General features: G+C 37.5%; 1 long non-coding RNA gene across 1 annotated transcript; it reads right to left on the bottom strand.

Moving 5' to 3' along the window:
• Positions 1 to 7,800: 7,800 nt before the first annotated feature.
• LOC123865928 lies at positions 7,801 to 21,582 on the bottom strand. Its single transcript, XR_006796078.1, has 3 exons — positions 21,506 to 21,582; positions 19,017 to 19,019; positions 7,801 to 7,813 (listed from the first exon to the last, which is right to left on the bottom strand). It is a non-coding gene; the product is annotated as an uncharacterized LOC123865928 (long non-coding RNA).
• Positions 21,583 to 22,619: the final 1,037 nt, after the last annotated feature.

Below are 22,619 nucleotides of genomic sequence, written 5' to 3'. Positions count from 1 at the left end.
GGCAACATTACTGGAAAACAGTTTAAAAATAAAAATATTTATAGGTCTCTATTGAAAACGTTTAAAAGCACTTTCAGTTAATTAGGTTGCCGTAGACGATAAAGACCAAATTATAAAAACTAAATTGCTGTTAGAATATTAAATACGATAGATAGGAATACGAAAAAATAGGTATGTAAAATAGAAATTTTACCTAGTATACTTACTAAAGAATAAAATTTGAATCTAGCCAGTCAGTCGATGGACTATTTCTTGCACCAAAGTAATCAGCAATGTTTATTCTTTTTATCCCGGAAAATCAAGAGATTTTAAAAGAACTTTAAACCACGTGGATGAAGTTGCGGGCATCATCTACTTAGTACACAGATCAATTGTATCTTAAGAGTGGGCAATGGGCAACTTCTTATTTATTGGGATAAAAAACTACTTTTTATCCCAATAAATAAGAAGTTCCCACGAGGTTTTCATAAAATATAAATCCACGCGGACGAATAAAACTCCCAAGCATCATTTACGAGTAGTATTAGGTAAGTATAGAAAAGTAAAACTGACTGAAACATCTAAGTACAGCTTAAACCGTTGGATCTAGAAACTAGAGATTTTCTTTATAGGTTTTCTCTTTAACATAGATTTCTAAAAAGAAAGGATTTTTAGAAATTTCACCCGACCTAAGCCAGTTTACTTGAGTAATTTTTGTTGCTTATTTATAAGAGAATTTTTGAGAAATTCCAACAGATGGGAGGATGATATCCGGGTATGGTAGAGATTGCTAATAAGCGATACGGTTGTTTAATTGTATCCTACTTACTATTTTTTTGCTCTTTTAGCTTTATTTTGATTCTTGTCGTGGCACAAAAAAGTGTATATACAATAATCAACTTATTTATTATCTAATCCAATTTATTTCATGGATATAAAATTATAAGCAATTATTTTAGATTATGGGTCCAAGACCGTAGCGTGTAAAGGCCCCTAAGACCTTGACGAGCAAAGAGCAATGTTCATCGCGTAACTAAATAAAAATAAAAGTTATGAAATTTGATTTTTTCGCGCATCAACTGCGCGCGAAAAGATCAACTCCCTTACGTAACATCAAAACACTTTACATGAAAAATTGCTCCCCCACTATTTGTACCGTTGTAATTTTATATGCCCAACACCCAAGGGCGCTGTTCAAGCAATCAATTGCGTGAGTTATCCATATTTTTATAGCTATTGGGGTAAAACTAGTTAGCGTTGTAATAACTGTAATAGGAATTTTTATTAACTTCCACTAAATTGCTGTCTCGAGGAATAAGGCTTGATTATTTTATGGTAACTACGCTATAAAAGTTAAAAAGTTTTGTATCGAATCCATAGTTAGTATTCGTGGTTAATAAACCGCTTATTATTAGTTTGTTCAATTGGAAAAAATATCAAAAAAAGATTGTAGGGAAACTTTGTTTCATAGTACATAATTTTCTTTTGTAGGATTGTATTTGAGTTGGAAGTTTTGTATTCATTTCATTGGACATGTTAATTATGTAAATTTTTAACCTGAATAAAATAAAAACCTTGACTATAAAAGAATGACTTTGTTGATATTACAAAGGGAGACAATTATGTCTGTACAAATAGATATCAAAAACCCTACAACTTTTGTTATTGGTAGAGCCTTTTTACCTTGAAACCTTATATGAAAACATAAACGTTAAGGCTGGCCGCAAATTGTCAATTGTTTTTAGAAAACTTTCTATCCCACTCACTTTGCGAATATCAAAAAGTGTACGACGATCCGCCATTATTTTGACTGTCTGTAGTTTAGTACAAAATGTATGAGTACAGTGCCTTTCAGCGCACGTCATCATTTTCCCGACAAACAAATATGCGGCCGGACTAAATACGGTCACTGACCTGTCTAAAGGAGCTTTTAGGGATAGAATTTGTATATCAAATTATTATGCCATTATTCTCTACCTGTACAAGTAAAATATGAGGGCTAATGACCAATTACAGTAACAATGTAGAGCGTAGGTATATTATCCGTAACGACTACGAAAATACAGCCAAATCACTAACAATCTCACTAATGTACGTTCTGGAAGGGTCAAGGTTACTTTGACTCAAGCGTAGGTAGCAACTATTTAAAGCCTCTAACTATTTAGAGCCTCGATAGCTCAACGGTTGAGGAACGGACTGAATTCCGAAAGATCGGCGGTTCAAACCCCACCCGTTGCACTATTATCGTACCCACTCATGGCACAAGCTTTACGCTTAATTGGAGGGGAAAGGGGAGTATTAGTTATGACTAGCATGGCTAATAGTCTTTAAAAAAAAAGGCAATTCGTAGCACCACCGTAGCACCTTGAAATATTATGCCTAAAAGAAATAACTAAACTTTTCCATTACTACGAAAATTAGACGTTCTTCTCAGACTACACTGAAAAGGATGCTCTGTTAGTCTTGATCTTCTAGGAATAAGATAAAATATTAAATTTATTTTAGCGTTCAAAAACTTTAAGCACCTATTTAGTCTGCACACTTCTGGCTTAGTTAATTTAGGCATAGGTGATTCTCTAACTCAGTAATCGACACTATAGTAGCCATCGAGTTCATTTGACATTTATTTTTAACCCATTGAAGGTTTTCTACGAAAAATTATTTTAATATCACTCAGTGAATCAGAAATGTAGTTAGAACCAACCAATGTCAAATGACCTTGATGATTATCATTTGTTTTAGTGTTTGATCATTGAGTTAGCGAATTACCCGCAGGGGCAAACCCATTGATAGAAGAAAGATTTTTTTATGTATAGGCAAAGCTTTGTTTACTTTTCCTCAAATTATATCCCCGCGAACGAAGTCGTGGGCGTCAGCAAGTAGGTTATAAAATCAGTTCACTTGGAGTACCAAGGATGTACTAGTATACTTACTAGAAAAGTTTAAAATAAATGAATTTCTGTCTCCTAAGGCAGTGCAGTACATTTTATCAACAAGTCTGTAGTAAAAGACATAAAAGTCACTTGATGGAGTCCTAAATAGATAAGTACATAGAACGGGCGGCGTTTCTTAACGGAATGTAAAGCAAGATTGATGTTTCCACAAAAGGATTTTAAACTCCTCGATCACAACACTGCGTTGAGTTTGGGCCAAGTCAGGAGAGTCATGAATGTTATTTTTTCCACTTTAATACATACATACATCCAAACTGTAGTTTACAAATGTTAATAGTCTTGGTTACACCAACAGTTTCATAAAATCAATGAAAAAATATTTTCAAACAGACAGACAAATTAATATTGACTCCCTATCCAGTTCTAAGAAATTGAAATTTCAAGTCTGTAGCTTCTAGATAGTTAAGTCTTCTAGTTAGTTGGTAATAGTAGTTTAAAATCGATTGTAAGATATAATAGTGCAAAACAAATAAAAGACAAAAAAACGAATTAACAAAAACATGATAAAAAGGTAGAGGGTGCCCTCCATTTTCGTTTGCAGAGATGCGATCTCCAACAGGATACTCCAGTGTTCCTCAGTCCTAGGAGAAACAACCATACTAATATTATAAGTGTAAAAGGTGTCTATCTATCTGTCTGTTACCGATTAGAGCACATCCGTTTTCACGTTTAATACAGAGATGACTTACATCGCAGAAAAATACATATAGATGCTTTTAATCTCGGAAAATCAAAATTTTAACGGGATTTTAAAAAACGCTGATGTAGTCGGAGTATCATCTAGTTACTAGTAACACAGGGTATGTTTCACAACCACCAGATAAACTTTAACTAACGAATAAAATATTTGACATTTTGACAAATTCCTAATACAAAAACTGTCATAACGTCGGAAAGTTTAACTGGTGGTTGTGAAACAGGCCCTTAATATAATACCTATAATTTATTATTGCCTGAGTACCACTACTTACTTGAAAGGAATTGATGTAAATTACCTTAAACTCTATGTTTAAGTAAGCATCAAAGGTTAAAGATTGTCTATTGTACAAGGCCGTTGCTCGAGACACACCCAAAACGTGCGTCCTTGTAGAAAACGGGTCGGAAATAGAATTGGAAAGAAAGATGGACGGCCTCGTCCAAACAGAGTTAATGGTTGACTGAGAGGCCGGCTGTTTGATTTATAACCAATCGATTGTCTTTCAGCACTAAACGGCCAAATCGAGTCAGCTTAATTAATGGCTCTTGGGCGTTATTATCTTAATTAATTTTATTAATTGAGTGTAATCTATGATTTTCTTGTAAAACTGTAGGTTTAATCTTAGAAGGAGGAAGGGTACTGGGTGGCAAATTAATTAATCCGCAAACTGAACTTTCTTGTACTTCTTTCTCATGGTTTTCTTTTCCACGCTTAGACGAAGCCATCTGCTGTATATGATCTCACCTGGTGTGGGATCACTCCAGCCAGCCGAGCTTTCTCCAAAATCCAACCAGACCACCCAGTTAGACGAGGAACTCAGGGAGTAGGTATTACTCTCTAGTAACGAGATTACGGAATGCGTACTACGTTGGCTCTCTAGCCAACGTAGTACGCATTCCGTAATCTCGTCATTCTCCATGCATGATTTGTACCGGAGTCTGCTGGTGATACTAGAATGAAAAGGTGTTGCTTAACAGAGTCCTGAATACCGTCGCCTACAAATGTCCTGAACTTTATCTCTCTTTCTTCGCCGTATTCCTTGTTAAGGGTCGTGACTGCTTTTCATTAATCACATAATGATAAGGGTTTCCTTTAGGGTGTTATGCGGTAGAGTCACAGATCCCTCCCCATACGGCTCGACTCAGAATGTGGAATTTTGGCTCATAGGCTTGAGAATATTTCAACACATCAAAAGTACATCGTTCTAAAATTTCCAATTAAATAATATAAAGTGCTAGATGAACTTGAAAATACCTGAAGCTACCTATATGTGATATGAAACATGTGTATCATTTCCTCAATATCCAACTAAAGCGGCCTATGAACATTTAAGACTATGATTTTAGTAACATAGACACAGCGGAAAATAAAATAATTCAGATATTCGTGCGACTCTAGACTGTAATAAAACTCGCAAGGAAGGAATAAGGCGCCGAAATTTCCTTGCTTTAATTTCGCGCACATAAGAGTGGACCGCACCGCAACGCATTGTAATGATTGCAAAAATCCTCCTGCATTACTTTCGTACCGTTTGTATGAACCATAACTTACTACAGACGGCCGCACTGCATACTATTATGCTATGGTGCAATCGGTGCGTGGCTACAATGTGTGAGGGCCTTTAGTATCAGGGAATATTTCTTCCAAAAGTTCTAGGACTAGGTGCGTTGTCTATTTCGGCCACGGTGATAGCTCAACAATAGCTATGTAAAAAAGCCAGGTATAATGCGTACAAAATGAGATCTCACTCGCCATTTTAACTTTGTTATAACTGTCATCTCAAAAGTACGATTTTAGTCCTTATTTTTTAAAGATGAACTTTACTTTTGACAGAACAGTTGAAACATACAGTTAAAATGGCGAGTAAGTTTTCATTTTGTACAGACTATAATAACGTTGCTCCGTTGTGGCGTGATTGAAGGACAAACTAACAAACGTTACCCAAGTCTATACCAAATTTCATTCAAATCGGTTCAGCGGTTGGGCCGTGAAAATGTAGCAGACAGACAGACAGACACACTTTCGCATTTATAATATTGTAATATGGAAGTATGGATAGTGATATGGGCAGTGATACGTAGAGTAGGTTAATTAGTACCGCTGCGGCTATGAACGTGTACCTGCCCTAAATCCCGTTATATAACTTGCGGGGTAGTAGAAGACGCAATAACACCACTGCTGTGCCGAGCCGCTACATGCTGGCGGAAATTAACAGCTCTCAGCTCACAGCGGAACTGTACCAGATACATCTCTGCTGTACAGTTTAGCGTGCGACCGAACACGGCCAAGGTCTGATGTGAACTCCCTATTGTTCAAATATCGACCACGATATAACGATAGTGTGGATGAAGGCAGGATGAATGTCGTATATTGTAAAGTGAAATGGATTTTAGGCTCTACAGTCAAGAGGAGCCTCTCGTTAGCGCACCCCACACAAAGTTTGATTATTATTATTTGAACAATGAGTACAAGTACAAGTGTAAATTAAAAATTTATAACACCCCCGACAAGTGAAGATTACAGTAACTAGAAAAGAGCCTATAACTTTCAAACGGCCGATTTTCTTGGATTATAGCTAAGAACACTCTCGATCAAGCCACCTTTCAAAAAAAAAAACTAAATTAATCGGTTCATAAGTTTAGGAGCTACAATGCCACAGACAGATACACAGATACGTCAAACTTATAACACCCCTCTTTTTGGGTCGTGGGTTAAAAATGTAGACATGCGCTAGAAACTAATAGGTATCTTTGGCTGTGGATTGCCAGATTTTCGTAAAAATATTTAGTTTCAACAGAACACGGGTTCAATGATTTATTACACATAAATCTGATCGTACATTAGACTCATTCAAGCCGCATCGCAAGCAAAAGCCCTTTGAAAAAGGACTCTGGATTGATTCGAAACTAGTCGAGTTTACATCGACTAATATAAGTCTAGCTGGTTATTAATTTATAATGAATATCACACACGATATTTTAAACTTTATCACATACTAGCTGATGCCCGCGACTTCGTCCGCGTGGATTTACGTTTTTCAAAATAAAAATACCGCGGGAAATCTTTGATTTTCCGGGATGAAAAGTAGCCTGAGTTAATCCAGGGTATAATCTATCTCCATTCCAAATTTCCAGCTAAATCCGGCCTGTAGTTTTTGCGTGATTAAGTAACAAACATCCAAACATCCAAACATCCAAACATCCACACTTTCACATTAATAATATCAGTAGGATTAGAATTAGGATTAGGATTAGGAAACTAATATAGCTAAACCTTCGTAGCTATGAACATGATACCTACTAAGTTTATTTTTACGCTTATTCCAGTGCCTGATCAAGTGTTAACACTTTCGCTTCCCTGAGATTGCTTCCGCTAATGACGTCGATCGTGTAACATGGCGTCGAGAAATTATCGATAAAATTTATTTCAGAGGCAATTATTAATCTTGAGAGTTTGTCACTCAGCTATATACTTACATGCCTAACTGGGCATAGTTTTATTTGATTCCAGATTGGATAAATCAAGAACGAATAGCTACGCATAAAAAAAAACGCCATTTATAGTACCGACCTACAACAATCTCCGACCGCCATGTTAGAGGAAAAAAGAAAGGACACATTTAAACAAAAAAAAAAAAAAGAACTACCTACTTTGACTTGGTTCAAATAAGGACACAGTTAGGTATAAGTAAACAGCATCATTGTCTTATTACCAGGTAAAATCGCAGTCAAAGGCCAAATTAAATAAATAAATTAAAAAAATAAAATGGCTGTATTTTCCTTTCCCACAATAATACACTTATCCTAAAATTTTAAACTTACTTAACTGTTACTTATTTTAATTAATTTTAACAATCTAGGTCGTCATTCGTTAATACCAAGGTTTAGTAGTACATATAAGGAATTTTTGGACAAGGACATTACCACGGATCTGTTTTGCGATAACCTGGCTAAATTTAAAGCCAAGTTGCTCAAATCATTTGATTCCTCAATAGGATAACGATAATTAGTGTCAATCCCTAGCCGCAAGTATATTGTATTTTAGATGATTTAGATAATTTAGCTTAGTTTAACTTAAATTTACTTTAACTTAATTTTCATCTTATTATATTCTTTTAAAATTTATAACTTAGGTATTTTTTCATAGTCCTTAGGTTAGCTATTATATTATATTTTATATTTTACTGTACGACTTATGTTTATGTTAATGCACGCTGTGACTGCCCGTAAGTGGAGTTGCATAAGAGCAATAGAAAGTAAGGAACAAAATGTATAATTAAAATGTGTAACTCTGTGGGCGGTACTATAGTAAATAAATAAATAAATAATTAATATCTACAAAAAGTTCTTAAATACTAAATATTGGTGAAAGGACCGCTTTTGGCGGTGAAAACCCTCTTTCCGTGTCGACGTTGTAGCTCAACGAATTAGCCAGCTGAAGTGGCAGTGGGCAGGCCACGTCTGCCGCAGAACTGATGGGCGCTGGGGCAGATGTGTTCTGGAGTGGAGACCGCGTATCAGCAAGTACGACGTGTAGGACGACCTCCAACCCGTTGGACGGATGACCTCAAGAAGATAGCGGGAAGTGGGTGGATGAGGAAGGCCGAGGGTCGTGTGTGGTAGCGCGCTCTTGGGAAGGCCTATGCCCAGCAGTGGATACAAACAGGCTGATTAATTGAAAATTGTTACTTTTATTAATAGGGCATGTGTACAATTTCCTATACACGTGTTATTATAGAGCGTACATGAACTCAATCTCGGCGATAATTTCCCGATGCCGTGTTGCATGTTCAACTTCATTACAGCAGGCAATTACAGGGAAGCGCAAGTCCTAACACTTGACCGGGCACAAGGATGGGCGGGCAAATAGGCCGTGCGTTTCTACGAGTACCTGGCTCAGTTTCACTTAGTATTATCCGCATGGAATATTAATATACCAGTGTAAATTAATACTCTATGCTATTCTATTAATATTTATTTACTTAGTTTTTAAAGTTCCGTACCTACACGAAAAAAGTAACCCTAGGGTCTAGGATCACTTCGTTGTTTTTCTGTCTGTCTGCCAAAACCCATCGAAAGAATTAAAACCTATGGGATACTTCTATAAGACAAGGAAAGGGAAAAATCCGAAAACTGTGAATTTATGGTTAGAGACAAGACAAAAAAAATTGAAATGTTATTTCTTACACGATGGTACGGAACCCTACGTGTGCGAGTCCGGCTTTCACTTGCCCGGTTTTTAGGGTTCCGTACCCAAAGGGTTTAAACCGGAACGCTATTAATGTCACTCTGGTGTCTGTCTATCTGTCCGTCCGCGTGTCACAGGTCTCTAGCTCGTCGATGAAATAAGTCACAAAAGGGAGGTATTTGGTGTAGAACGTTGATCCGAAACCAAACATTGCGCTCGAGTAAATCCCCACTTTTGTTCCCCTAGTACTATCCATCCATGTCCATACTCTTCCATACTTACTAATATTATAAATGCGAAAGTATGTCTGTCTGTCTGTCTACCTGCTACCTTTTCACGGCCCCACAGTTCAACCGATTCTGATGAAATTTGGTACACGGTTAGCTTATATCCCGGAGATGGACATAGGCTACTTTTTATTCCAGAAAATCAAAGAGTTCCCACGGGATTCCCAAAAACCCATCCACTTAAGCGATTTGTACGAGGAAGCTTGCGCCCCTGTTACTGAAATAGGCAACTTTTTATCTTGAAAAATCAAACAGTTCCCACGGGATCTTTAAAAACCTAAATCCACGCGGACGAAGTCGCGGGCATCCTCTAGTAGTTACATACATTAATCTGTTCTGGGTCTTGATCGACACTACGATAGGCGAGTAATATGGCGCACATTTGTACGTCTACCTCGATACTCGTTAATGATACTCTAATGGCAGAATGTTTCTAAATTATCAATTAAGGAGGTACTTTGTTACGATGCTTGGCTTAATGGCGTGCTTAAGACTACGCTTGGATTCGGCTCGTTTGTTCTATATCTTATTTAATTCGGATAATATGATTCTGGTTTCTGAACAGCGGTACTTACAGCGGTGTGTGTGTGTGTGTGTGTGTGTGTGTGTGTGTGTGTGTGTGTGTGTGTGTGTGTGTGTGTGTGTGTGTGTGTGTGTGTGTGTGTGTGTGTGTGTGTGTGTGTGTGTGTGTGTGTGTGTGTGTGTGTGTGTGTGTGTGTGTGTGTGTGTGTGTGTGTGTGTGTGTGTGTGTGTGTGTGTGTGTGTGTGTGTGTGTGTGTGTGTGTGTGTGTGTGTGTGTGTGTGTGTGTGTGTGTGTGTGTGTGTGTGTGTGTGTGTGTGTGTGTGTGGGTGTGTGTGTGTGTGTGTGTGTGTGTGTGTGTGTGTGTGTGTGTGTGTGTGTGTGTGTGTGTGTGTGTGTGTGTGTGTGTGTGTGTGTGTGTGTGTGTGTGTGTGTGTGTGTGTGTGTGTGTGTGTGTGTGTGTGTGTGTGTGTGTGTGTGTGTGTGTGTGTGTGTGTGTGTGTGTGTGTGTGTGTGTGTGTGTGTGTGTGTGTGTGTGTGTGTGTGTGTGTGTGTGTGTGTGTGTGTGTGTGTGTGTGTGTGTGTGTGTGTGTGTGTGTGTGTGTGTGTGTGTGTGTGTGTGTGTGTGTGTGTGTGTGTGTGTGTGTGTGTGTGTGTGTGTGTGTGTGTGTGTGTGTGTGTGTGTGTGTGTGTGTGTGTGTGTGTGTGTGTGTGTGTGTGTGTGTGTGTGTGTGTGTGTGTGTGTGTGTGTGTGTGTGTGTGTGTGTGTGTGTGTGTGTGTGTGTGTGTGTGTGTGTGTGTGTGTGTGTGTGTGTCAGCCACATCGCAATCACATCGTATCCACAACGCAACCACCAGTGACACCATGGACTAGTGGCCAGCCACATCACACACATCCGTCTGTCTGCAAACAGTAGCAACAATGTAACCACATCGCAACAGCTACAAGCGACAACGCAAGCTAATCAACATTTTGTAGTTACCACAACGCAACTGCAAGAAACTGCAGCCACATACGTAACTACTGCTTGTCCACTTTTTGTTCTTGCGATGTGGTGTGGTTGTGGTACGTGAGAAGTCTCCCTTAGTCTACCAGCGACATTTTATGCAAACTAACTAAGTTTTATCATTTACTTCCCAAATTATGCTTAAATACATCTACTTCGGGGCTTGTTTTAGTTTTAATCTTGTTAAGCGTACTACAATCTGCCGCCACTTTACTCGTATTTATAAGGCTCTAAAATACCCATAGTTATCTACTTACGTGGTGCACCGCTTGTGCTCATAATATTATGTACTTTATTAACTAAACTTAGTTAAAATCTATAGTTCTGTCCATTCTAGAAAGATGGACTACAGAAGTTCCAGTAAAAATATAAAGGTTCATAATAATTTGTATAATTTAAAAACATAAAGTTAAAACGACCAATCGGTCATACATGTGACGAATTTAAGCCATTTATAAGCAAAGCAGTATGTAAATTTTTATTTGTAAGGTCACTAATATACTATTGGTAAGTATGTTTTGAAAACAACTATTAAATTTTTGTAAAGCAAACTAAATATAAAACTCAAAACAAACTTTAACAAAGTGGTGTAACGTAAGAATCTTAAAAAATAAGGCATACAATTTAGTTGCATTAGCACGCTCCAAGGAAATACAAGCTTTAAAGTGTTTGTGAAAGGAGTTGTTTTTCTTTAACGAGACAAGGCTTCATCCCCTTCTGAAGAGCCTTTGTATGCAGCATTATTATGTAAATGTAATACAACGAGCAAGACCTACCGGCCCCAGTATTGCGGGGTATCACACGACCATTTTGTTACCCGTAAAGTAAATAGACTGCTATCTTTTCAACAAAATAGCTAATAATATTACACTAGCTTATGATTTCAGACATTGCTCATTATAATACATTTATTATGTAAAAGACAATATAGGCATACCTTAATTCCCTTTAGACAAAGAGCTTGTACACCTTACGTTGCCACTCCGCAGTGTGATTTTCATTGTATTTCTTGTATAGATGTTCTATTTCACGAAAACTGCTCAGTAGTGGATGTATTAGTGAGTATATCGATAAGTGTTAACGCATTTGTGTGCGTAATGTAAACCGCGTCGCTACGCAGTCGAGAGTGAGCACACTATAACAATGTGTGCGTGTGCACTCACACAAACATAGCCAAAGGTACAGTTCTTCCAAGCATACAACTACATTCAGTGTTTTTATGTGCGCTTTGTATAGGTATGTATAAAGGTAGGTAGAGGAATCCATTTTGCAGTTTAGTGCGGTTTAGTTCCATAAGTTCAAAGTCAGTCATTTGGCATACAATCTGGTTACTATGAATTGGAATAGTTTAGATTTCCAAAAATGAATTAAAATTCCCTACTTAACTGGGAATTTCGTTACTAGAAAAACCTAAAAACTCTCTCTCTCTAGGTATTGACAGAAAAAACATTGAGCTCTCTGGTACCTTTGAAATAAAATCACATACACATGTATCGATTTGTCTGGCGACTTGAAAGGCTGAAAGTTCATTTCAGCCCCAGACATGAAAGCGGTTTGCGAAGAGATCGAAGCGATTCCGCATACCGTCCGTGACAAGAGTAGTTTTAATTTAGAAGGACTTTGCACGATCCCTGTCGGACGGGGGATTAAGGATTATTGGAGGGAATGACGGCAAGTTTTTATGGGACTGGGAAGTATACAAGTTAGTTGTACCTGTGAATATTACTATCACAACCCATCGTTCGGCCTTCTATAGAGAATGGGTTTCTTTTCAGAATGGGAAGGGTTCAAGTAATAGTCCACCACGTTGGCCAAATGCGGATCGGCAGAGTTCACATACTTTTAGAATATTATGAACCATTTCAAACATGTAAGTTTCCCCACAATTTTCTTTCTTTGAAGGAAGTGATAGGTAGGTTAAATTGCTTAAAACGAACATAAATTTGAAAAGTTTCAGATTTGGAAGTCTTAATCATTAGGCTTATCACCTGTGAATATAAGAATGTGTATTTTTTTGTGAAATGTTGACAATTCTGCTTAGCCTTATCCAACAGGATTCCGCTGCAATACCTAATATAGAATTTATAGAAAAAAAAGACTCCGAAAAAGACGAATTGAGAACCTCCTCCTTTTTTGGAAGTCGGTTAAAAAGTGGGCGTAATTATAACGTGCGCGGAAAAGACTGAAGAAAATTTCAGCGCACGGAAATCCGCTACTTTGCTTTCAGCCAATCTTTAGGCCTAATCATGTTGTACCTGTTCCAATAGGTTGTTCATGGCTAAACCAGCTAAAATAGATAAAAAAGAGCTTTTCAACGGCACCTAATATAAAAACTTAGTACGAGGACTTCTGTAAGGACGCCTGAGCCGCCCCTTGCCATCTTGATGGAAGTGTAAGATACTTAAATAAGTCGGTTGGTTGCTGAAAAAGCAACTGCTCAAAGAGCCATTTTATTTCAAAATTGTGGTTACAACACTTTACAATACTCCAAGCTATACCAATATTAAAATCTAGCATTTTTAATATTCAACAATTTAAATTACTCAAACGCTCATATAAAATATAATAAAAGCCACAAAACTTGAGTGACCTTGACATTCAAAAGAACTGTAAAGCCTATTTCAACAAACCAATATTGTAATTTACTTGCCTACAGGCTTCTGACGTAATAGTCGGACGAATAAATTCAGAGACATAAACCAAAAGCCATTATTCAACAGCTAACCTCCGTTTTCGATTTCAAAGTCCAAAGCCTAAACGAAATTGATATTATACCTGATAGACCAAGTTTTAATACTTTGCTTGCGGCAATCGAGCGATAAGTCGCTTTAAATTAAAAAGTTGTCGACAATCTCAGAGCTTGGGATTGAAAGAACTTTATAGCTAGGCGAAGGACCCTGTCCCTTGTGCAGACTTGCTTACCTGACGCGTAGGTATATTTGAATACCAGATTTTGCTCTCAGTTCCTCTCGGACGACTTTCGTTGGTAGTTTCATCATAAACTTAGAGATACTACGGTACCTGACTAGTACGTTTTTAAAAGTGGTTAGTAACTTAACATTTTACTTATTACATTATCCCACGAATTTTCTGGCGAAATGGTAACTGTTGTGATGGTAGAATCAGGTATATTCCCGGCCAGGGTTATTTAGGTATTCATTCTAAATAATTTGTAAATGTATAACTGTAGTTTCTGCAGTGATGTACCTACCACCGGTGAGCATGTGAAGATACCATAACTAACTAACTGTCTATTATAAGACGCGATGCTGTGGTTTCGTGACACCCGCCTCCACTGATGTTCAGCAGTCTTGCGGTCGCTTAACGTTGGCACTTTGTAATCTCAGCGACGGATCCGACACCCTTCTGTGTGAAACAAAAGACCCACCTTATCTTAGGAACATCGTTAATCGCATTTGCCTAAGTTTATGAACTGAACATTTTAGCAAAGGATTCGTACACGAATTATTGTAAATTGCACAATTGAAAAGAGCAACCGCCGAGTTTCTTGCTGGTTCTTCTCGGTAGGAACGGCATTCCGAACCAGTGGTAAATTATTTGACGATTCAAAAGCACTTGTAAAAGTTTATTTGAATAAAAATCTATTCTATTCTATTCTATTCTAATTGTTATTGGAAACTTATCACTCTAATATTATAAAGGCGAAAGTTTGTGTGTATGTGTGTGTATGTGTGTGTATGTGTGTGTATGTTTGTTACTCCTTCACGCAAAAACTACTAGACGGATTTGACTGAAAGGAATGTAGATAGATAATATCCTGGATTAGCACATAGGCTACTTTTTATCCCGGAAAATCAAAGAGTTCCCACGGGGTTTCCAAAAAACTAAATCAACGCGGGCGAAGTCGCGGGGATCGGCTAGTCGTTGAATAAATTGAACCCATATCCATATTAATATTGTAATAATGCGAAAATTTGTCTGACTGTCTGCCTGATGCCAAGAAAAGGACTAGGTATAACTATTCAAGTTTTAGCTCCCGTGCTGAGGGGCGTGTGGCCTAGTTGTGACAATGTATAATACTTGAGATGCACTGTCGATTGTGATCGTTAAGTAACGTTGACCCAAGTCAGTAATTGGATGGGTGACCGACTCACTAATGAGGAATACTATGCAAGAGAGAGAAAGAGAAAGCTGTTGAGACTTAATAATAGGTAATTGTAGAGTATGCTCGGTTCATTGTAAAATAAACCCATTAAAATCCATTGTAGTAGTAAAATCAGTGAAGCAATTACCTTGCTTACTGTTTACTGTGTGAGCTATACCAATTACCTACTGGGGCTCATGGTTTTTTTTCTTCTAAATATTTAATCCGCTATAAAGTTAATATCGATCTAGTGCTTTCTAACCTTCTAGGTGTTGAAACAAAGTATGTAGTACATGTTGCAGCTGAGAAAAACACCGCTTACTGGTGATTTCAAACCAACTTCAAAACCAGAAATTCCGTATACGTTATGTTAAACATACACGTACGGAAAAATTACATTGAAAAAACCGGCCAAGTGTGAGTCAGACTTGAGTTACGCATTCGGGTATTTTTCCGATATTTAGCACGATAAATCGAAACTATTATGCATGAAAATAAATAAAAATCTGTTTTTGATTATAGTTACAGGTAAAGGAATTGTGGAAAAGGTGGAAAATTACATGAAAGGAAAGGCCCTTTCATGTAATTTTTCACTCGGTATAGTTATCTTACTTTGAAAATTAAAAATACTAATCATAATATGTTCAGGATCCTATTGATCCTATTGGGGAACCGTTCTTCCTTTGAGGTACGAAACCCTAAAAATAAAATCGCCTACCAGTATAAATGGACCCACAGGAAGCATTGACAACGCAAGCCCAAACATATCGCAATGTGACAGATCGAATCCATAAATTTTGAAAATGGCTTCGAGCTTAATGCGTCAGTCGAGAAATACCGCTAAAATAAGCTCTTTTGCGTCACATTGTGGTTTTGTCGATTTTGTCAATAGGTTAATCTGAGGTCACCTAAATAATGAAATACAATTTTAATTTTCTCGATGGTAATGTTAAAGGAAGCAATCGAATTTTCATTCAGCTGTCAACAAAATAGTTTAGGGTCTAGTTTAGTGGGTATGCTGTACCCACTAAACATAGCTAGAGAGTCCCACATACCCGTTTTAGTGCGGGATGCGTAACTGTATATTTACCAGCGGAAAAAAGAGTCTAGTTTATAGAGAGAAACTGCCATACCCCTTCCAGGTTAGCCCGCTTCCATCTTAGACTGCATTATCACTTACCACCAGGTGAGATTACAGTCGAGGGCTACGTTGTATCTGAATAAGAGAAGACAACCTGTATGCAAAATATCATTAACTATTTACTTGTTACCTATATATGAATTGATGATAAATGATAAATAAACAATAGGTTTATGGGAACACTAAATGACGCCCGCAACTTCGTTTGCATGGATTTAGTTTTTTTAAGAATTCCGTGGGAACTCTTTGAATTTCCTCAATAAAAAGTAATAGTAATATGTCCTCGAGCTGCAAGCTATCCCTGTACCCAATTTAGTCAATATCAGTTAAACATCTGATAGGCCTTGAAAAGCTAGCGACAGACAGACAAACAGACAGTCAGACAGACACTTTTCAATTTATAATGTTAGTAAGGATTTTAATGCTTCATTTTTATAAAATTGTATTACGCGTTTGAAAAGCGAGATTTTAGGTTGATTGCCAGCAATACCTGCATAAAGCAGAAGACCATTCAGAATAATTATCCAAATAGCACTATAATACGTACGAGTATCGCGATGTGACAGATCGAAGCTATTAATTCCGCAAATGGCTTATTGCTAGCAATGAGCAATGCGACCTAAAACTAGCTGTAATTATAATTGAAGCCACAATTACACTATCAATGGGAATATTGATTTTGATGGCTTTACATGATGCTTTGATACGAAAGATATCTAACTATCCTGGCTGAAATAGTTGTATTTTTATCCAACGTTGGTAACGGGTTATTGGATCTGAGTTCTGACCGCTTGTTAAATCCATACTCAATCATGTTTTCACATAAAGTTACTAAGTAGAGTATTTACTTACCTGACCAACGTTCTGTCATCTACCTCACGCTTTTATGATTTTATGGCCTTTGCGTGAAACCCAACACGCAACTGTGGCACTACCAAAATATTAAAGTAAAAATTGCTCATAAGGTTGCTCATAACCTTCATCATCATCATCATCATCGCGTGCCTTCTTCGAGACGAAGTTTGGCGACGAACCTTGCCAGTTGCTAAAAACTTTGGCGATCTTTCTTAAACGGTATTTTTTCCTAAAACTATCTGAGAAACCTTTTAATGACTTCCAAATATTTATTTAGCAAAGATTCGCGGCAATATACTAATTTTTTTTCTTCCCATAGTTTTCATGTTCCGAAGGTAGGTTAGATTTGTTTTTAATTTATATCTCTATGAGCAACAATAGGTATCTGTAACTGTACTAAAAACATTACAACTTTTATATTTATTTTTTACACGATTATGACCAATAGGTAGATACTCGGACAGACGGATAGACAGACTGGACGAAAATATAAGTGTTTTTGTTTTACTACGTATCCCGAATAAACACCCAAAAATATTTTGTAAAAAACATTCTAATCTCCCAAATCGCGCCCAAGTATTTACGGTAAAATCAGAAGTGAACTTGGCTAAAACACCATCAAGCTAAATTGCAGAGGTGCTTGCCCAAATGACAACGTTTAGCTGGGAAGCCATTTTGAAGTTAAACAGCGGCTAAACTTCGACGACTGTATTTTACCACGAGTGCTGTGCTTTGGAGTCGATTTGTATTTTCACTTAATTTTTGAAATGCTACAGGCATAATAATGATTTAAAGTAAAGTTTGGTTTTGAGATTAGAAGGTCTTTAATTAACCCTGGGAGATCTGAAAAACTATACCTGGGCTTTCATCTGTGTGAGTGATTGATCGCCAGTTATTCTTAGGGCATGGCGATTAATAGAGACTAATGCATCCACTTGGTATTTGGCAATGCCATCCCAAAGATGCCTGTAGTATTCTATGCCAGACCAAACCTGAGCCTGATAATATTTAGTGAGGCGTTGTTTTGGCGTTAAGTACCACTTCACCTTGTTCAGGGTATTTGTATACTCTTTAGCCATTGAAAATGAAAATAATAGGCGCCTACATAGTATTATAACGTGTTTTCGACTCACGCAAAAAGTTAACTGCCACATTTGGTCACCCAACCAGTTACCAAAGGTAACGTTGCTTAACCAGCTCAATTGGCTGATGTATGTTCTCGAAACTAGGTCATAGCTCTAATCAAGAGCAAAAATTCCGAAGTAGGTGACCATTAAGCGTTCGTTTATTCAAAAGACCTTGCGGAAGCTTTTGGTAAAAGGATTGGATCAATATTTTACGAGTCAGGCGCGATCACTTGCCAAGCTCTTTCGGTTAATAATTTAAAAGCTTGTAGCAACTTTTTTCGTAAGAACTCCATCAAACTATATCGTTAACAATTTAGTTTGTTAATTGAGACGATAATCCAATAATTCTTTACTAACTAATTTAAATCGATTGGTTAATAATTAACCAACCGATTTACGTCCACACCTGGACATAGGCCCCTTGTAAGGGCTTCCTCTCGCCACGTTCTTGCGGCGCCGCCTGAAATCAGCGGCTCCCTGCAACTCGTTTGATGTTGTCAGTCCACCTAGTGGGGCTTTGCCAATGATGCGCTTTCCAATGTGAGGTCACCATTCCAGCCCCTTAGGACTTTAACGTCTATCGGTTTTTCGAACTATCTGCCACTCCATCTTCGTAATCCTTAGAGCTATGTCGGTTACTCCAATTGTCCTAATAATATCTTTATCTCTGACTTTATAACGTAGAGAAACTCAAAGCATAGCTGTCCATCTCCCGCTGAATGACTCATATAGGTATATATACATATATACAACATTGAATTTTAGAAGTAGAATTAAAAAATATTTTAGGTTAAAATTCAGCCAAACGCAACCAACGCAACAGTTCTTAGAAATACATTGAAACTTTTTCAACAGATCACGAGTTTTTAACAAAAATACGCGTCTGCAATTCAATAAACCTTGAACATTTTAAAACTTTTAAGGTAAGTAAAGAAACTTGAAAAATCTATAGCTTACCATGAGCTCGCCATATATTTGTTTGGAAAAATATACTTAGCTAGCTTATGCCCTCGACTTCGGCCGCGTGGACGTGAATTTCAAACCCGTTTTACCCTTTTTCATATATCCTTTCTTAGCGTATGCCTACGTCATAAATATGACGTAGACATCCGTCCGTCCAGTAATTAGTAGTTTTAGCTGTGCCTTGATCTATCAACTGTCTATCAGTCAGTCAGTCAGCTTTTCCTTATATAAGTATATGTATACTAGATGATGCCTGCAGCTTCACCCGCGTAGATTGGTCAGATCCCCTGCAGCATCAGGATTGAGGAGTTGGAATCCAAATTTTTTATGGAACAATGTCGTAAAGTTCCCTTAACGATTAAAAAAAATTACGCAAACCGGTTCAGAAATCTCGGAAAAACTCAATTTTTCAAAGTCGGTGAAAAAAGTAGCCTATGTTACTCCTTGGTTAATCCTCTACTTGTCTGTGAAAGTTCCGTCAAAATAGGTTAAGCCATTCCGAAGATTAGCCGGTTCAAACAAGCACGACACTTCAATTTTATTTATTATAGTAGGTACAGATTATACAGATTTAATATCTTGATATTCTAGTGGTTATGACTTCGACCTCTTATTCAGCGGGTTTTAGATTTGATCCTCGGCACGCACCTCTATTTTTTGGAGTTTGGAGAGTACAATTAAATATCACTTTCTTTAACGGTGGAGGAAAACATCTTGAGGAAACCTGTATGCCTAAGAGTTCTCCATAATGTTCTCGAACGCGTTTGAAATCGACCAATCGTCTCTTGACCAACCTGGTGGAATACGCCCAAACCCTTCCCATCCCGAGTGGGGACCCTTGCTTAGAAGTGGGCCGAAGTTTCCCTCCCACCAAACAAGACCAGAAATTCAGAAATTATAAAATTTCAAATCCCTGACGGGAATCGAACCCGGTACCTCCCTCTTATAAGACCGCTTATCACTGCGCCAGGGAGTTCGGCAAATTATAATACTCGTAGATTTGTAATCTTGCGTTTTTCAAGGAAAGTTCCCCAAGGTTAGATAAATCGAAAATCCTCAATATATTCAAAATATCTTGTTGTTTTTTTGCTTTACAGATATAGGGACTGAGGCGAGTGCATACTACCTACTTACTAGGGTATATCGGATCAGCTTCCGGTATTACATTTACATAATGTGTTCGGTGAAGAGTCGCATACAAAGGAGGATGGCGATATGATGTTAGCAAAGAAACATGTATTCTTTTGCTGAAAAAATTGAGTACATTTTTCTGTAACAGTAAATAGAATATCTGACAAATAAATGAATATTATATTTTCCGGTAGAATGTTACCTAGCCACGGCCGAAGCCTCTCATAAGTTTAGTAATGAGTCAATTCAGAAAAGATTAACGTTTTTATATTATACAGCTGTACTTCTGCAATCGGCTGTTTTGCACCCAAATCTGACATTGAAGAGTATAACTAGTAGCTGACCCACCTCTGCTTTGCTCGGATGAAATTTTTGAAAATCCCTTCATAAATTCTGTGTTGATAGATCAATCAGTTAGTCAGTCAGGATAAGTTTTTAACAAACGTCAAGCACGACAGTTGGGCGTGACTGTTAAATGTATTTTTAACCCCCGACCCAAAAAGAGGGGAGTTATAAGTTTGACGTGTGTATCTGTGTGTCTGTGTATCTGTGTATCTGTCTGTGGCATCGTAGCGCCTAAACGAATGAACCGATTTTAATTTACTTTTTTTGTTTGAAAGGTGGCTTGATCGAGAGTGTTCTTAGCTATAATCTAAAAAAATTGGTTCAGCCGTTTAAGAGTTATCAGCTCTTTTCTAGTTTTCTTGTAGAAAAGAAGGTTAGATATCCGTTAGTTTCATAATATTATGTCAAGCTGTCAAGATGGACGTTGCCTAGATACATAATTATTTATTTGAAAATGATGTTTTGGAAAACTCAAATACTTTGTCGGGGGTGTTATAAATTTTTAATTTACACTTGTATCCTTAGATTTTATGATTTGTGTTGTAGACCCTTCTGGTAACACACTCTAGATTTGGGCAACAATTTTCCGTTTACATAATTTCAATTCCCATAAAAATACTTCAGGCGCTTCCGGCTCTTAAGTAAAGAAAGGTACCGTTAGTAAAGAAAATATACAATTTTATAAAATAAATTAACTAACACAAACAAAGTGCTATTAAAACTTGGGTCCGAGATGAAACATTGTAACTAGGGAGCAGGTGGTAGAAACATCGATGTATAATGATTAACTAATTAGCTCTAGGCCAAACGTTAAGAATAATGAAGCTTCGATTATAAAATCCACCACAGTAACATTCTAGCATAACATAAATTGAATAAGTATTCTACAATTCACTCTAATCTTGTTGGCGTCCACAGCAAGACAGCAAAAATAGGTCTTAGCACGCCACCGCATACAGTAGGTACATCCCGCGTTTCTTATCGCAGGCACCCTTTCTTAAGGTGTGACGAGGAAGGAGATAAGCGCTGCGCTTGCGCAGTCTCCACTCAAGTGCATGCCAGGTATCTGCTCTGCATCAGATGAGACCTGCTCTCTGCCTGACTGACCTTTAGCTTGGTAATCCTTTGCAGAGTGAAGTCATACACATTAGTTCTACAACAGATTAAATATTCACATTGGTACTCTTGCAGATCAAATACCGACCACCACCACCACTGAAGAGGGCCATCGCCCTGATCAGTTACCCCGGGACCCGAAAGGGTCCGCGTGGAGGACCAGACCGACCACCAACTCCCTAACTATCATAATGATGCATCTCTTAAATCAAGCCCGGCTGTGTAAACTACGGGGCCTATCTCCCAGGTACCGGGGCGAATGTAAACAGACAACTAATTACAAGACAGCGGACTCGGCCCCACCGTCAATATTGCCTTACGCCCATCTTAAGTTTCACGACATCATTTTCTCCTTAACTTCGGATACCTTTACACGTTGTACTGATGTTTTGGTTTACAGAAAACAATTATACTTACTTAATACTTATTATAATTAACAAGTACAAACAACAAGAGTAATTAAGTCAATGTCTCAACCCTGTAAAAGGCTTAGGAGTGCAGTAACCTAGTATTATCAGGATTGAGGGTTAAAACTTGCAGTTCAATCATTAAGTCGTTGCTTAGTAACTGTAATATCAATTTACCATCAAAAATTTCTAAATACTCAAGAGTGCTGTATCCTGCAGCATCAGGATTGAGGAGTTGGGACTTGGAATTAAATCAATATGTCGTTGATTGGTATCTACAATATTAATTCACTATCAACAACTCCTGAATCTTTATAGCTTAGGCAGGTAGTAACCTGCAGAATCATGATTAAGGAGTTGAATCCAAAAAAATGATGGGGAAAAATTCAAAAGATGGGAAATCGATCTGTCAGGACAAGTTTTTTTGTAGGCATAGATAGACAGGAGATTTTCAGGAGATTTTTTCTATCATCATGAAACTCTAAAATATCTTTTAAAAACCATAATATACTTAGATCAAAGTAAGTACCTAACTAAAATCCTTATTCTAACTCATGTTTATACATGACCTATTTATTATATTCACAAAGAATCTCTAAAATCTCTTTTAGAAACCATAATTTAGATCAACAGGACTACCTAACTAAAATTCTTATTCAAAGTGATCTTTATGCATGGCCTATATTCACAAAATAAAGGCAGGCCATTAGGTTTACTAAAGTAATTAATGGACGGTATGTTGTATTCTGTGACGCCGATACAAGGCTCGGGTGGTGCGTAGCGATTAACCTATTTACA

The sequence above is a fragment of the Maniola jurtina genome, chromosome 6 (genome assembly GCF_905333055.1).
Source record: "Maniola jurtina chromosome 6, ilManJurt1.1, whole genome shotgun sequence".
Taxonomy (NCBI): Eukaryota; Metazoa; Arthropoda; class Insecta; order Lepidoptera; family Nymphalidae; genus Maniola; species Maniola jurtina.
The sequence above is the reverse complement of the archived record's forward strand: the minus strand, read 5'-3'. Positions and strand labels throughout refer to the sequence as shown.